This window comes from Symphalangus syndactylus, chromosome 11, assembly GCF_028878055.3.
Source record: "Symphalangus syndactylus isolate Jambi chromosome 11, NHGRI_mSymSyn1-v2.1_pri, whole genome shotgun sequence".
Lineage (NCBI taxonomy): Eukaryota > Metazoa > Chordata > Mammalia > Primates > Hylobatidae > Symphalangus > Symphalangus syndactylus.
In genome coordinates this window covers 70,086,793-70,096,636 of record NC_072433.2, presented here as the reverse complement: position 1 = coordinate 70,096,636, position 9,844 = coordinate 70,086,793, and the positions used below count along the sequence as shown (strand labels likewise).

General features: G+C 40.7%; 1 protein-coding gene across 1 annotated transcript in view; it reads right to left on the bottom strand.

Moving 5' to 3' along the window:
• Positions 1-2,342: 2,342 nt before the first annotated feature.
• Positions 2,343-9,844, bottom strand: part of LOC129457792 (V-type proton ATPase subunit S1-like) — a 258,643-nt gene continuing 251,141 nt past the window's right edge. Inside the window, exons 13-15 of the mRNA XM_063612829.1 lie at positions 6,813-6,862; positions 3,766-3,863; positions 2,343-3,061 (exon numbers count right to left, since the gene is read on the bottom strand). The gene's annotated coding sequence lies outside the window, so the exon portion shown is untranslated. The remainder of the gene's footprint in view (positions 3,062-3,765; positions 3,864-6,812; positions 6,863-9,844) is intronic.

The following is a 9,844-nucleotide window of genomic DNA, read 5'->3' as shown; positions in this document are numbered from 1 at the left end:
ATGAACAAGGAAATAAATAGAGGAAGGTGGATTATTTGTAAATGTCTTATTAACCACAGCAGAATCATAATGAGCATTTCCTATAGAACAGAGTCATCTGCCTGTGATTTTTTTTTTTTTTTTTTTTTTTTTTTTTGAGACGGAGTCTCGCTTTGTCGCCCAGGCTGGAGTGCAGTGGCGCGATCTCGGCTCACTGCAAGCTCTGCCTCCCGGGTTCACGCCATTCTCCTGCCTCAGCCTCCCGAGTAGCTGGGATTACAGGCGCCCGCCAACACGCCCGGCTAATTTTTTATATTTTTAGTAGAGACGGGGTTTCACCGTGTTAGCCAGGATGGTCTCGATCTCCTGACCTCGTGATCCACCCGCCTCGGCCTCCCAAAGTGCTGGGATTACAGGCTTGAGCCACCGCGCCCGGCCTTGCCTGTGATTTTTTCATTTATTTTTGGGTAGCTCAATAGAGCTACAAAGTGAAGAAAGCAGTAATTCTCTGGCCACCAGAGCTGCTATTAGAGTGTCACCTGTTGTTCTATCCATTGTCTCAAAGACAGTTTTAAAAAAGACCCTATATGCTTCCTTAAGAGCATTTGTTGACTGTGGGGTGGAGGCTGTGATATATCAGGGAGTGTATTAGGCCATTCTTGCATTGCTATAAAGAAATACCTGAGACTGGGTAATTTATAAAGAATGGAGGTTTAATTGGTTCATGGTTCTGCAGGCTGTACAGGAAGCATCTGCTTCTGGAAAGGTCTCAGGAAGCTTTTACTCATGGTGGAAGGCAAAGTAGGTGCAGGCACTTCACAGGGTGAAAACGGGCAAGAGAGAGAATGTAGGTGGCACACATTTTTAAATGATCAGATCTCGTGAGAACTCACTCACCACACAAGAACAGCGCCAAGAGGATGGTGCTAAACCATTCATGATAAATCTACCTCCATTATCCAATCACCTCCCACCAGGACCCATATTCTGCCCATGGTCCCTCCCAAATCTCATGTCCTTTGTTTTTGTTTTTTTTTTGACGGAGTCTCACTCTGTCACCCAGGCTGGAGTGCAGTAGTGTGATCTCAGCTCACTGCAACCTCCACCTCCCAGGTTCAAGCGATTCTCCTGCCTCAGCCTCCTGAGTAGCTGGGACTACAGGCACATGCCACCATGCCTAGCTAATTTTTTGTATTTTTTAGGAGAGACGGGGTTTCACCGTGTTAGCCAGGATGGTCTCGATCTCCTGACCTCATGATCTGCCCACCTTGGCTTCCCAAAGTGCTGGGATTACAGATGAGAGCCACAATGCCCGGCCTCTCATGTCCTTTTCACATTTTGAAATACAATCACTTCTCAATGTCCCCCCAAAGTCTTAACTCATTCCAGCATTAACTCAAAAGTCCCAATTCTACCTATGAAACTGTAAAATCAAAACAAGTTATTTACTTCCAAGATATGATAGAGGTAGCAGCATTGGGTAAACATTCCCATTCCAAAAGGGAGAAATTGGCCAGAAGAAAAGGGCTACAGGACCCATGCAAGCTCAAAACTCAGCAAAGCAGTCATTAAGTCTTAAATCCCCAAAATAATCTCCTTTGACTCCATGTCCCACATCAGGGTACACTGCTACAAGGGGTGGAATCCCAAAGTCTTGGGCAGCTTCATCCCTGAGGTTTTGCAGGGTTCAGCCCCAAGGCTGCTCTGACAGGTTGTTGACTTCCTATGACTTTTCCAGGCACAGGGTGCAAGCTGCCGGTGGATTTACCATTCTCAGATCTGGAGGGTGGTAGCCACTTTCTCACAGCTCCACTAGGCAGTGCCCCAGTGGAGACTGTGTGTGCAGGTTCCAACCCCGCATTTCCCCCTTGGCATTGCCCTAGTAGAGGTTCTCTGTGAGGGCTCTGTCTCTGCAACAGCCTTCTGCCTGGACACCCAGGCTTTTCCAAACATGCTCTACAATCTAGGCAGTGGCTGCCAAGCCTCAACTCTTGCACTCTGTGCACTGCAGGCTTAACACCACATGGAAGCTGCCAACGCTTATGGCTTACACTCTCTGGTGCTGCAGCTTGAACCATACCTGGGCCCCTTTGAGCTGAGAATGGAGCCAGAGTGGACAGGATATGAGGAACAGTGTCTTGAGGCTGAGCAGGGCAGCAAGGCCCTGGGCCTGGCCCACTAAACCATTTTTCTGTCCTAGGCCTCTAGGCCTTTGATGGAAAAGGCTGCCTTGAAGATCTCTGAAATGTCTTTGAGGCCTTTCCCATTGTCTTAGATATTAGTATTTGGCTCCCTTTTAGTTATGCAAATATCTAGCAAGTGGTTTTTCCATGGCCTACTTGAATTCCCATCCCAAAAAAGCCTTTTCTTCTTTTGCCACATAGCTAGGCTGAAAAATTTCCAAACTTTACATTTTAATTCCTATTTGAATATTACTCCAACTTCAAGTTATTTATTTGCTCCTGCATCTAAGGATGAGCTGTTAGAAGCAGAGAAGCAGACAGTCCACATTTTGAACACTTTGCTGCTTAGAAATGTTTTTCTGCCAGATACCCTAAATCATCACTCTGAAGTTCAAACTTCCACAGATCCCTAGGGTAGGGGGACAATGCAGCCAAGTTCTTTGCTAAGGTATAACATGCATGACCTTTGCTCCAGTTCCCAATAAGTTCCTCTGCTGCTGAGATCTCAGCAGCCTGGACATTACTATCCATATCACCATCAGCATTTTGGTTACAACCATTTAACCAGTCTCTAAGAAAATCAAAGCTTTCTCTCATTTTCTTTTCTTCTCCTGAGCCTTCCAAGTATTTCCAACCTCTGCCTGTTACCTACTTCCAAAGTTTCTTCCACATTTTTAGATATGTTTATAGCAATACCCCACTCCTTGTACCAATTTTCTGTATTAGGCCATTCTTGCATTGTTATAAAGAAATACCCGAGACTGGGTAATGTATATAGAAAAGAGATTAAATTGGCTCACAGTTCTGAAGGCTTTACAGGAAGCATACCACTAGCATCTGCTTCTGGAAAGGCCTCAGGAAGCTTTTACTCATGGTGGAAGTTGAAGCAGGAGCAGGCACTTCATATGGTAAAAACAGGAGCAAGAAAGAGAGTTCAGGGGGAGGTCCACACACTTTTAAATGACCAGATCTTGTGAGAATTCACTGTTGTGAGGACAGGACCAAGGGGAGGAAGCTAAAGCATTCATGAGAAATCCACCCCTATGATCCAATCACCTCCCATCAGGTTCCACCCATAATACTGGGGATTATAATTCAACATGACATTTAGGTGAGGACAAATAGGCAAACTGTATTAGGGAGCATGGTTCAATATTAGTGCTTTTATTCCTTTTGAGATTCCTGTAACTATATTCTGTAATGACTTGAGTTGGAGTCAGTCCTGAGGGCTGTCTAAAGAGGACAAGGGAAGGAAGGATGGGACTGGTTCTGTTGACCCTACACATAAAATAGACTCAATCTAATAAAGTATTTTCTAATAGGGTGAAATAAATATCTCCAAAGAGTTTTACAATGTCCTTTAATATTGATAAGCTTTTTCTTCAGTGGTTTCACCAAGATTCCTCAAGCTCATGGCTTTTTAAAACAGCCTGGGTTTCCCAAGAGAAACTAATGCATGTATCACTGGCATTCTTTGTCTCATTCTCTAGCTCCCTGGCAATATACTCAGCGGCCCTCTTTCTTTTTTGGACTGTCTGAAATGGCAAAAAAAAAAAAAAAAGAAGAAGAAGAAGAAAACGATTTTTAAAACTGCTATGACTACCTTTGTAACAGCAACAGCCATTAGGGAATTCTCTCCTCTTCCATTTCTTGTGATTAAATTGCTTGTGATTTTTTTTAATGCAGTTACATCGAGCTAACCTGTCAAAGTAAATTCAACAAAGTTAAATTTTCCTAAAAGATAAAGGATGAAAAGTCGTCAATCTACAACTAGGAAAAAAGTGATAGGGTTGGCCTTGTTGTTTTCCAGAGGTTTACCAGTAGATATTAAGTTGTTCCTGAACTAGAGTGGGCATGAATCATAGAGTCCTAAATATCAACTTACAGGGCATCGCTGTTCTTCCTGCTTTTTAACATATGTCATAGGGTCAAACAGTATAAAGGGCTGTTTTCCTTTAAAATATCTACAGTCTAATAATAAATTGCCCTTACCATATTTTATTTCCCACTTTTCTATTCCAAAATCCTGAAGAACTAAATGAAAAGTAAATGGAAAGAGCAGGGTATGATCTCCTAAGTCAGTTATTAGCCTAAGAATTAGTGTTGGGAGAACAGCACCCTCCCCTTCCTCCTTTGTCCTGAGATTCAGATTCCCATCAGCAAAATGTAGTCCATAGATAATAATGACACTCATCTAATGATATTAAAGCATGTTGAGATCTGTCGGAGAAATACATGATTTTAAAACCAAAATATTCAAAACTATATAAACTTTTAAGTCTGAGCATACTAAAAATTGTTATTCATTAGAACAAGGTCTGGAATGAAATTAGTTTTACCATATCCCCATTTCTGGATGATTTTATATATACCCCAAAAGCACAATTGATGACCACAACAAAATAACATATTAAATAGTATATTAATTAAATACTTATAATGAGTCTCCTTAAAAACACCATTAGATAAACTTGTTGGCCTGGCTCTATTTGTTTTATGTACTTGAAAGCAATGAATTGTGCTTCTTTGTTCTACAGATTATTTCTTTTTCATCAACTCACATATCTCTCTAAAATAAATGAAATTTGGGGGTTTCCCACTAATATTCATCCTTTCTTCCTCCATTTAAGTAGTCAGGGGTATATTATTCAATTTTGTAGTGAGAAGTCAAAGGGTCTAAACAATGTTAAAAAAATATTACCACAATTTGGATAAAGTTATTTTCACTTCACAAAATAGATGAGGCAAACATTTTAAAACCTTCCAGAATACTGGATTATTTATTGCCTTCTAACTTGGTTTTCTAATCATGATTTTAATTTACTTATTTGGAAATTAAACTCTGCTCTTTACCAAAGAAAATGGGGAGGGGGTAGATGTGAGGAGCAAATGTTTCAGAGATAAGTTTGCCAGAGCCATGTCATCATTCTTCGAGTGAGTCTACCTGAATTATTTTGGTTCTGCCTTTAATTGCCTTTGTGATCTTGGCCAGGGCATTTGTTTATCAGATTCCTGATCTTTAAAATGTGGAGGTTCATCTAAATACTATCCAAAGTTGCTTTCAGCTTCCAGAGAAGCTAAATTCTTCCACGTTATTCTTTAATAAGTTGATATGGAAGAATGAACAGAATTAAACAAGCCACATTTCTCATTCTACCCTGTACTGAACACACCAAACTTCTGAATCACTGCATGTGCATAGCTCCTTCTGAGGAAAAATTTCTGTTTAGGCATCTCCAGGGCCAGCCTCATGGAAGCCAACATGACTGAATCCAACATGGCCACTTGGCCCATAAGTAGGAATCCAGGCCATGTTCTTTTGCAACTCGATGAGGAAGGCCAATAAGATTCTCTGAATGCCTGGAAATTTTGAATTAAACAAAAGAATAAGTCAATTACTCATAGGATTCAGAGATCTATAGTCATTACCAGCAGAGAAGCTGGAGAGGCCGTCGTGGATTACATGCAAGCTCAAGAAATTTCAAACAATTTTGTTCAAAGATTAGTGAGGCTTGATTATTACTAGTACCACATTAATTAGACTTTTTATAAGTTAGCACATAGAAGGTTTGGAATTCTTTGAGACAGACATTATTCAGATTATTTCCAAAAGGCCCCTTTGTTTTCTCCTCGGGATAATATTTTTAATAAATGAGTTATTAGTCACAAGGGTTGTGATTAGTCACAGCCCCCTGTGGTGAGATTGCCCTCCATAACTGCTTCAGAAATGTAAGTACAGCCTGGAGACATCCCTGTTTCGGGGGGCTGAGGTTGGACTGGTCATGGGTTCTCTTATGTGGAATAACTTGTCTCGTTCTTCACTTCCACAAGGACCAACAGATATGATTTCAATTACAACTTCTCTTCTCATGAGGCATTAAGAGGTTACCTTCCTCACTCTCTAGCAGGGCAAATATAAAATAACAATGTGAAAATCCTTATGATAAAATGTAAAATCTGTCTTTACCATAAACTTTCATTTCCTGGGGTAATCTGAGTGATTTTCTGATCAGAATCTTAAAATCAAAAAAGACTAGTTAAAACAACTCTCAAATCAACTATCTAGGGGTACTTTAATGAGGGGAAATCAGGGAACTACAGAATTAGATGGTCATTAAAGAAGAGAACTAATTGAGGCCTCTGCCTGCAAACTTACACCACACACAATGGATGATTGTTGTTTCTATTTTAAAGCTCTCTGATGAGGCTGATCCTAGTGAACGTAAAAGCTTCCCAAATCACGGTTATTGAAAGTAGTCTGGAAGGTCATCGACCTTCTAATTTCTTCTGTCTAGTCTTTCTCCTGCCTAATCCCAGGATATTGGTTAAGTTGACCTCAGAGAGGTCAGACTGATCTATTACAACTCCAGAGCTTTTGTCCCAGTGCCAATGTCCTCTCCGTCAAGAATCCAAGGGTCTAATGCAGCTTCCAGAAGTACCCTTTATTGGTAGAGACTTCCCTTCATTTATTCTTTGATTCACTCAGTCAACCTTCAATCTTGAAGTACTTACAATATCCAAACATTGCTTAGGCCCAGGGAACACGAGACAGTAACAAGAGCTTTGCTATGACAGCTCTTACATTCAATATGAGGAGAGAAAAATAAAAACAATTAAATGAGAAATGAGAATACACAGAGAATAACTTACTCATGAGTGTCTGGGTGTCTTCTTCAGATTATCTCAAAAGAGGCTGAGATCTGAAATGATGAGAAAGATAGTCAAAAAAGTTTTAAAATATATCCTTTTCTTTTTGCAGACCTGTGCCAGAGTGACTATTTCTAGAGCGCCACCTGAAAACTCTAGAACAGGTAAGACCAGCAGCAGGTCTGCCTCATCCCCAGTAGACACAAATCTGCACATGTCACCAAGAATACCCCTGGTTGCTGTAGGTCCCAGAGGACTAGGGAAGTGGAGGTGATGACTCCAGATGGCTGTGGACTCTGTGCCCTGAAAGCCAGACTCTAGGCTTCTGAGGAAGAGGAAGTAAAATAGTACCTTCATCCACTGGGGATAGAGAGGGTGCAGGACACCTCTCCAGTTTCTATTTAGTGCCAAACCACCCTGGAAAAAGTACCCAGAGGATGAAATGTCAACCCTTCATTTTGGAGGGTAATCATTCACAATCCCCCACACTAAGAAGTCTACGTTATTATTCCACAACTAAAGTTAATTTCAAAGTCTTTTCTCCACAGTGCACCTAATATGAAGCAGATGTGGGAACCACCTCAGGACCAGGAGAAGCCCATTCTCCTATCTCTCCCAATCTCTGTCTGTTGCAAATAAGCCAAATTTAAACCAGCAATAACGCATGTTTCCAATCAGCACTCCAGCTTTCTCCCCACGGAAGTAACTCCTTGGCTTGCACAAGGGAAGGAAATGTTTTCTTCAAAAAGCAGTGCCAGGACAGGGAGCAGCTTATTCTCACGATAGTTAACATGCTCACCAGCCAATGCAGTGGGAAAATCAGTGCAGGAGCAGCCAGGGCAAGACAGGAGAGGCCTTATTTCAGCAGAAACAATGGGAAAGACAGAGGAGGATTGGGAAACATATCTATAAAGTTTAAGAACATGAAGCTTGTCTTCCTAAGCTATTGTGAATTCATAAGGGAGTGTGGTTCATGTTGAGAATGCTTTCTCTGCCTTATCTCACACATGCCTGATCAGAAACTGAACAGATGGAAGTGATAGCCTGAACCCCATCGAGAGGGTGGGGGCTGGCTTTTGTGGTATGTAATAGGAGGACAGTAAACTAGAGTAGACTAAAACCAAAAATGTTCTTAATGTGTTTTATGACAACTCTTCCTGCTCAGCAGTAAGAAAATTTTAATATTTTGCCATACCATGAAAAATAAGAAAACATCATGGTTGCCCAAATAGGTCCCCACGAACAAAACCTATTTGGAAGGAAAGCAAATACAAACATAAGAAGTCGTCACTCTTCCTTCTAGCCTCACACGCACCTTTCTGGATCTGCCCCCTTCAGTGCTTTTCACCCATTCTTAAAAAATGTATCAACTCAGGTGTGAAAAACTGAGCTGTTCCAGGCTTCTGGACATTTTGTGAAAGAAATAAGCTATCTGGGAATATTGTTGTTGACATTGGCTTTTGTTTGAGGTTTTACGTATGCATGCAGAGAAAGATTATGTGTGAGAATGTTAGAGGCAAGTTTCGCTGTCTGCAGTCTTTATTAAAAGTAATTAGTAATAAGCCAGTCTTACACTTACAAGTATTTTCTCTGCAGAGACCAACAGTTCAGTTGTGTGTGCTTGCCTCTTTCTGACAGCAGTTCTCAAAGCAAAGCAAAGCAGTGGCATCTGTAGTAACAATCAAAACACCAAAAGCCTGGTGGTTAATTCAATAAAACTCTTGAGTACACAAATAGCTGATGATGTTTAATTGACTGAACAGATAGTGAGCAGCTGACAGTTCTGGGAATTACACTGGATATTTATTTTAATCTGTTTAATTTAAAATTGGAACAACATTTTATTGTGCAGTAAGTTTATATAAATTTTTTAATGGTTGGTTAAGTTACATGCTTGTTTTTAGATGGCAATTTTAAAACATTTATCACATGTAGCTTTTAAAGATATTTTCAATTTTCCCAAAGCATTGCAGAAATGAGTTTAATGGAATAAACATAAAAAGTCAACAGACCATCACACTATGTTTAAAAGAGCCTTCTCAGCAATAAGCAACCTGCATTCAAATCTTGTCCGTGTCACCTTCTAGCTGTGTGAGCTTGGACAAATTATTCTCTAAGCCTCACTACAACTATTTATTAAATAAGATCAAAATAATCTCAAACTCCTAGGGTTATTGTGAGCATTAATAAAACAAAGCAGGTACAGCAATTGATAGAATGCCTGGTCCATGGTCAGTATTCAGTCACTATTACTCACTGTCTTCTACAACTTGGCCTCAGCTAGTTAATTTACACATTTGCCCTGAAGAGCTCACAGACCCCAGCTCTGGAGCCACATTGCTCATCAGAAATCAAATAGCACAAGGAATATTAAAGAGCACATGCTTCTTTTTGTTTACTGAAGTCCAAAATACAGAACTGTAGTTATCAACAGAGAAACACTCCTGCAAGGGTCACTTATTAAAGAGCACGTTTCAGAACACATTTCATTTGTATTCTATGCAAAGAGAGCTGCCCATCACAGACTCATAAAATACTAGCCCAGCAATACATCTTAGACTAGTCCACACCCAACACTCACCCGCTCTCCACCAGCCCAATCTCCATCACCTTACTTTGCAAAGGAAAAAAACCCAGTGAGTTGTTGTGGTCCCCCAGCTATTCATCCAAGTTTAGAAGCAATCCAAAACCAAATCTGGGGTCTCCCAATACATGATTAAATTTGAAGAGTTTTCCTGAATATGGAATTCTTACACATAAACTTGCTCACTGGCATTACTAGATAAATGTGACCTAGAGGCCACATGGCAACCATGCTACTGATTTGTCACCCAATCAAAGCTCACTGACTATATTGGTGTCTCGAGTTTCTTCATTAGAGAAATGGCAATCACTTCTGGTCAGGGCTTGGATCCCAATTTGGTGTATGAGGCAGGCTCACAGGTACACCCTCCAGTGATGAGGTCTAGAGGACATAAATCATAGACATCCTGTTTCCTCTGCCCACATTATGGCAGAAATGCCCTTGGACAAGT